Raw genomic sequence first — 7,766 nt, 5'->3', positions numbered from 1 at the left:
CCTTCGTCCATTGCTCACTGCCGCGACGTGGGTAGTTGCCTCCTCCCGCTGCCCTCCTCTAGGTTGAGCTATGTCCCGACATCCCTCAGGTACAACTCCCTTTACAGCCGACTTGCACCACTGCTCCAGCTGCCCACATCACTCCATGTGGATATTTCTCTACTTCTTTGCTCCGCACATACCTCTACTGGCTTCTACATACTGTATTTGTGATGAGTTTATGTCTCATCAACTAGTCCCAGTAATCTTATTCTAATCACGCTTCTTCAATTTCTTTGCCACAGGGATGCTCATCTCGATTTTGGTGAAACTGCAAAAAATGATCCGATGCTCAAAGGGTTGCAAACTTCATTTCTTAGGAAGCGCCGACGTTGCCAGCAAATTAAAGCCTGGTTAGGGTTTACGGTTCAAGGGCTAGGGACTGCATGGATCATTTTTTTCTTTAGCTGTCTCTGTTTCAATGGCTAGGGACTGCATGAGTAGTAGTAGTACTGTACGCCTTACGCCCGCTCCCTCGCCCACGCGCGCGGTGGCTCGCAGGACGAGGAGAAAAATTTACTAGTACTCCCTCCGTTTACTCCTCGTCCCTACTACCTTGGTTAGAGAGATTATCATATTGTTTGGAATATATATGTCCTTCAGTAGATTTCAATATGAACTACTAGTACATACTCCAAACACTGATGTATATAGACGTATTTTAGAGTGTAGATTCACTCATTTTGCTCCGTATGTAGCATAAAGTTGAGACACTTATTTTGGAACGGAGGGAGTACATATTTGCTATGATCTATCAATCATTGAGATGCAATAGCATGCATGTTAGTCTCCTTTATATTTGATGAAATGTTGCAACGGGCAACCTTGGACGCAAGATACATGTAACAGAAGCTGGAAGCTTCATAGCATTGTACTATCTCGCTGATAAATTACAGTACGTACTATACAAGTAGTACTATGTAAAGAGTTAGGTGTCGCACGGTGTCCAGAAAATATGGTGATAGTGTGAGGTGGGCCACGTAATCACTGAGCCTGCGTGTTTTCACTGCTCTTGCACTCCTCCTCCGTAAGAATGGAGAAAATTGTAATATAGTAGTACCTCCTTTCGCCGAAAGCGTGGGACATCCAGCAGTCCTACCACCTCAGTAATAATGACCAATGAGTCGTCAAATCACATAGACCCAGCAGTAAGTTGGACGGACGAAGCAACCATCACTCTTGAATCTGCTTCTCCCTTCAACGCAGGCGCTAGTGAGAGGTCGCGTCCGCTCTGCCCGGGCATGAATGTGGCACCGATTCTTTGGAGCGGCGCTGACCGTTTCGGGCAGGAAATTCGCGCGGGCGATGGAGGGGCTTTGGGTGGGCCAGGCTGGTCAGGAGCTGGCGTGGCAGCTGTCCGCCTGTCCCTACCGGACGCCCGGAAATGAGAGGATGCACCGACTCTCGCTGCTAAAATCGTACACTACACACCATCTCTCTGTAGGAGTAGGTCGATCTGTCGCTCTCTCTAACACACACATTCTGTTAAACACAGACACGCACACGCACACGCACACACAGGTTCATAGAATAGGAAAATCGTGCGAGTGCGAAGCCACAGGAAGTGAGATACAAATGGAGTACGTACAAGAAGAGAAGAAGCATCTCTTAGTTGTTTGGATTAATTGTTGCGTTTAGAGACAGAAATCAGGGCTTTGATTGGAGGAATGACTGGTCAAGTTTCTCCTTCTCCTCCAATCTGCTTGCACCTTGGTCCCGCTGCACCTTCTAACATGACTTATTACACCTAGACGGAGGGAGTCGTACGAGATACGGTGGCACACTGACTTAGGTCGAATACAAGTGCCCAAAATTATGTGCATGTTATAATAAGGATTCACTTAAAATAGTACATGAGCGAATAGAGGGATCAATTGGACAGTGTTCCCGAGCAGTAGCGAGATGTGTGAGGTAAGATACACCGCTGGCGCTTTTAATTTTTCTTATTAATTTGTTTGTTTCACCCTCTGACTGGTGGGACCCAACATACTACGTGGAGAGAGGTAAGGTGACTAAGGCTGCATTATTTCTGCACCACTGTGGATAGTCTTACCACCAAAGCCACATGACACGATTATGATTTAAATCCCAATGACTCCCACACACACAAAAAACACGGCATGCTTGTCACACGAATGCAGGAATGTATAAAAGGTTATTTTCCTCTCGTTGAACATAACGGGAGGGTTGTGTAGCTGGTTAGCCTGTTCGCTCATCAAACTTGAGGTCTCGGGTTCGATAACTACACTTGAGCATAATTCGTGCCAGGAGGATTCTTTGACTGGTCAAAATGGATGGATACGGAGCTATACGATCTCGTAGTGACCGTATAATCACCTCATCACGTATAAGCTGTAGCCTCGGCGCTTGTTTTCTAGGGTTTGCACTCTTCACACTCTCTCCAGTATATATATACACGCTGGAGCCTCAACGCTTGTAGTTGCTCTCTTCACACTCTCTCACCCTCTCCGGATCTAAACAAGACTTCGTTGGCCTCTCTCTCTCCCCTCACTGCTGGTCTGCTTGTAGTTGCTCTCTTCACACTCTCTCACCCTCTCCAGATCTAAACAAGACTTCGCTGGCCTCTCTCTCTCCCCTCACTGCTGGTCAAAGAGCCGTCCGCCGGGAAGGGAAGGAGGCTTAACGCTGTCGCCGTCGGCGAGGGAGAGAATCCACTACCGGCGCAGCTATTCACTTTCACCCAGCGGCGGCGCGGGAGGGCCTCCGACCCCTTCTTCTTCGCCGCCGTACATAGTGTGGGTCGAACGGCCTCCGGTCGCCCACCGAACCATACCCCAAGAACCTTAAGGTATAATTTACTTATTCCACATGCATTGCTCTAGCTGCATGTGGGCTTTTTCCGCTTCTGCACTCGAATCTAGGTGTTGGATCAAACAGGAAAGTAGTGGGGAAAGTTGTATACCATGAATCTAGGACATGGTTGAAAGAGGAAAGGAATGGGGGAAAGTAGTGGGAAAAGTTGTATAGCATGAATCTAGGACGTGGTTCAAAAAGGAAAGGAAGGGGGAAAGTAGTGGGGAAAGTTGTATCGCATGAATCTAAGACGTGGTTAAAAGAGGACAGGAATGGGGGAAAGTAGTCGGGAAAGTTGTATAGCATAAATGTAGGACGTGGTTCACAGAGGAAAGGAAGTGGGGAAAGTACTAGTACAGACTGGCTATCCAACACCTACGTTGGTCGAAAAGGGAAAACAATGACAAACGCAGTACGCACATCTGTAACGAACTGATCTTTTGTTTTGGGGGACAAGGCTGTAGAGTTTGAGCAGGACTAGATTTGCTGCGCTCACATAGGGAAAGGTGTCTAAAGATAACAAAACTGGGACCAACACAAATATGCTCCTTGGTTGTTTGTTCTTTGTTGCAACAGACTGTGCATCACCCCAGTACATCGGTAGATGCACATGGTGCTGGTGCGTCCACTGTCCCGTGCAACTCTTTAGCTGTTGTTAATCTAAGGCCCTGTTTGGTTAAAAACTCCCTAGTCCCTACCTGCTTGGTTCCAGGGACTAAACATGGACTAGAGGTTATTAAATGACATGCTAAAAGACCATGTTACCCCTAGTAGTGAACTAATAGAGACAAGGTGCGATGCGTGGCAGGGGCAACTGTTGGAAAAAGTCCCAAAAAGACTCCCTCGGGGTCTTGTTTCTTTAGTCCCAAATGCCCACTTTTAGTCCCTAAAAGTCCCTCCTGTTTGGTTTAGATGGGACTGACACGGAGTTTTTTTAGTCCCTCCACCAAAATGTCCTTATAAACAAACACCCTCTAATAATGCCGCTGGAAAATTGATGCAATGCCACAGTTAAAAGCAAATTACATGTTTAACGAATTTTATTGTTGATATAATCTCTCTGTTAATCTTAATCAATGCCACCGTTTGAGAAATTCTACTGTCTTGCTTTCTTTCCCATTTAGATAAGGTAGATGCTTCTTTTTGTTGGCTTCTGTGTCATCCACCGTTATTGACCACTAGTTGTTTCCTTTGCACCTCTGTGTAAACGGGGTTATCTACTTCACCTCGTTGCCATTGTGACCTTTTGTTGCACTACACAAAACACTTTTGTTTTAAGTGTTTTGTGCAGTTCAACCAAAATGTCACACCGACAACGTTGCTTTATTGCTTGATCTTAGTGGAACTGCACAAGAGGAGATCTTACTTCCTATCCGTGTTGGCAAATTTGGTTCAGAACTTCTTCTTGTGAGTTGTTTGAATTCCGCGTCATGAGAGGTCAGTACTAGCCTTCTTTCATATGATTCTGCAGTGTGCTTTCATATGGTGTGCTACTTGTACGGTAATGTTGCTTGATTTTAGTGAACTGCACAAATGGAGACAAGACTTCCAATCTGTATGTGCACCGTAATATCCCATTGAGGTAAGATAATGGTATTTCACAACTGTTGGCCTGTATTTTGCCACTTTCATCAGAAAATTAATGTCATTGTTTAGTGCTATACTTGTGCAACCTAATTGACATGCCAAATCTTACATTGAAGGCCAAGCTTGTCTATTATTGAACTAAGTGATGAAGGGGAAGAACAAGCGGAAGAAAAACAAAAATCAACTCCTGGTGCTGTAATGAAGCACTGGGACTATGATGACACAAGTAATGATATAGTTTTGCATCTTAATTTATTGCTATGGCTGGAACGAGCAATTGTTTTGCTACTGATTTGATGCCACTCTTAATGTAATACGTAATTATCTCTACTTGTGCAAACAAGGATCTTCTTTGAAGATACCATATATTTTAGTGGAACTGCACAAGAAGATGTTGGAAACATTAATCTAATCAAGGAGTATATAGTAAGCATGGCCACCACAGTAGATAGCAACAGATGGTTCCGGAGAAGTGCTTCATCTGTATGCTCTACACAATAAGCCTCCTGACAAAGGTTGGTACTCGCCCACTGATTTCATCCATATGATTGAGCTTTGTCATCTCTATTGGTGTTGTGCTACTGTTTAGATGATGTCATCAAAAAGTGGTATTGTCCTTGAGAAGTGCTTCATCTGTGCTGTTTTAAATATGTCCTTTCCTTTTTTTGAGCAAACAGGGATGCTAGCATTTAGTTATCCTCTTGTCTTTGCACAAAAGGATCATCCTCCTCTGAAGAGGAATATGGAGTACGTGAAGTGACTAGTTCCGATTATGCCAGGATGAAGAAGCGCTGTCTATCTTCTCATTAGAAGGAGCAGTTGAAGGATGGTTACATTACCCCCCACAAGACCAAACTAACTTCAGCTTAGAAGGACTGACAAATCTCCATTTTCTTGCTGTGATGCGCGAGTACAATGTTGTTCTAGGATTCTTTCCGGTGAGTTCCATTTTTGTAAAAGTGTACTCTACATGGACCATGTAGGTGCCTGTTTAAACTGTCAATTCATATTACAGTTTGCTTTATACTAATCACTTTTTTTGTATTTGTGCAAACAGGGGTGCTCAGCTTGATTTCAATGGGAACTGCACAAAATGTTCATGAATACATCGAATCATTCATTTCCACCACAAGAAAGGAGGTGCTGATAAGTGCAAGCCGTTGCAACATATAAGGGCGAAATCATACAAGCTACGCGCGAATTTGATTGATTTTGGTGGAACTACACAAAAAGAACAGCTGGTTTATTTAGCACGAGGTGCCATGTCAATGTCCGAACTGATGGCAAACCCTACCCATTCCACAATCGTAGGCATTTGATATTTTGGAATGGGAAAACCTTGTCAAATTTTGCTTATTGATTTTAGCAAGAAGACATGCGTTTGATATTTTCGAATGGGATGCCCTTTGCTGTCAGCAGGGTCGATCCAGTTTTTCTTTATTCTTTAGTTGTGAAGTAAATATTGGCTCTGACATGTGAATCGTTGAGATGCACAATCATCGATTGTTTTGAATGTTCTCTATGACATGTGAATCACTGTGATTGCAATGTACAGGAACGCTAAAAAGCTGCTCAAACTCTTTGTACTCCTTCTGTTCCTTTTTACTTCGTACATTGTCTGGTAGCATACAACTGAAGTGCTCAAGTTCTCTAGCAAATGACTATCTCATGAGCTTGCTCAATCACAGAGCGCTCTTCAATCAGCCTATAATCATAGAATTGCTCCATGATGTACAACTCAGTGCCAGCAACCGGAGGGTAGCAGCGGTGGCCTTACTTGGACCCGAGCGGCGGCGACCTGACGTGTTCTACTCTTCCTCGTTTTCTGTGTGGCGCGGCCTCGTTGGCAGCAGGGCGGGGCCTCGGCGGAGCCGGCGATGTCCTCTGTCTCGTCGCCGGCGGGCGGCGCCTCGGCAGAGCGGGGGAAATCCTCCCGCTCGTTGCCGGCAGGGTGGGGCCTCGGCGGAGCCGGCGGTGTCCTCTGCCTCGTTGTTGGCGCCGCAGGGCCTCGATGGAGCAGGGCCTCGTCGGAGCCAGCATTGTCCTCTGCCTCATCCTCGGTCTCGCCAAACAGCACCTCGGCCGCTTCATCGCCCTCTTTGTAGGCGGCCGCACCCTCCGCCACCCACATGCGGTACCGCCAGCGCTCGAGGCGGCCCTTGCGGGCGGAGCGGTATGAGTCGAGCAGCGCCTCCTGCTCCGCCCGCTCCGCAGCGATCTGCTCCTCCGCCTGCAGGTGCTCCTGGAAGAGATGGTGGTTGAAGGCGGCCTCGGCCTGCGCCTCCCGGAACTGCTCCTCACGTTTCCGCCTCAGTGTGTCCATATATTGGGCAAGGGCCTCGCCAATGGTCATGGTGCAATGCACCGGCAAGGATGGCGCGGAGGAGGGGGTTGGCGCCGGATCGTCGACTACCATGTTCTCCATTGGGACGTCGTTGTCCTCTGGCTGCCTGCCGGCCAGCCAGTCGGCAGCAATGGCTGCCATCTCCTTGTAGTCCCTCGTCCGCCCGTCCCGAAGAGCGCTGGAGCGCGAGGAAGCCATGATGGGCAGTAGTGGTGTGGACAGGAGGATAGGAACGGATGCGGATGACTGCGGCTATGGCCGGCGCAGCAGTTTATAGCAATGGTTGGCGGCGGAGAGACGGACTTGTGGCGCCGGAGTAGCCGCCTCGGCAACCGCGTATCATTAATGTGGACGGCAGAAGGACGGACGGACGGCACTTGTGTCGTTTGAAGGCGGAGCAATCGCATGCACCGGGAAGCGGGGCGGGCGGCGCTGAACGTTTCGGGCGGAAAGCGCGCGCGGGCGAGGGAGGCGGTCTGGGTGGGCCAGGGCAGTCAGACTCGTGCTTGGCAGCGGTTCGGTCCAGCAGCCGGACATGCTGGCTCGCCAGCTACCTCGCCGAGCTGAGTGACGACAATCAGACGATGGACGTAGCTTCCGACCAGGAGCCGGCGCCACTGTCCAAGCCGGTTCATGCCGTGTTCACCATAGAGCAGGTGCGGCCGCACTTCAACGCCCTAATGGTAGAAGAGCTACCAGCGCAGGAGGACGTGTGCTGCAACCTCCGTCTCCTCAACGAGCACCGGTGAACTAGCGAACGACAATGCCGTCGTGGACATGTGGCCCTATGATCCTGGCTTCTCGAATGAGCAGCGGGCGCTGTATCAGACCATCCGTAGGGCCCGCGAGGCCCTCTCCATCGTCCTTCGAGTTGTTGCGCTCGCTGTGGCGCCGCCATCTCGCGTTGTCAACATGGTCAACGGACATGAGGATGAGGAGATGACTTTACTTGGAGAGGATGACAACAAGTGCCTCCTTATTA

This window comes from Aegilops tauschii, chromosome 1 (assembly GCF_002575655.3).
Source record: "Aegilops tauschii subsp. strangulata cultivar AL8/78 chromosome 1, Aet v6.0, whole genome shotgun sequence".
NCBI classification, from domain to species: Eukaryota; Viridiplantae; Streptophyta; class Magnoliopsida; order Poales; family Poaceae; genus Aegilops; species Aegilops tauschii.
This window is presented reverse-complemented; position numbering follows the sequence as displayed.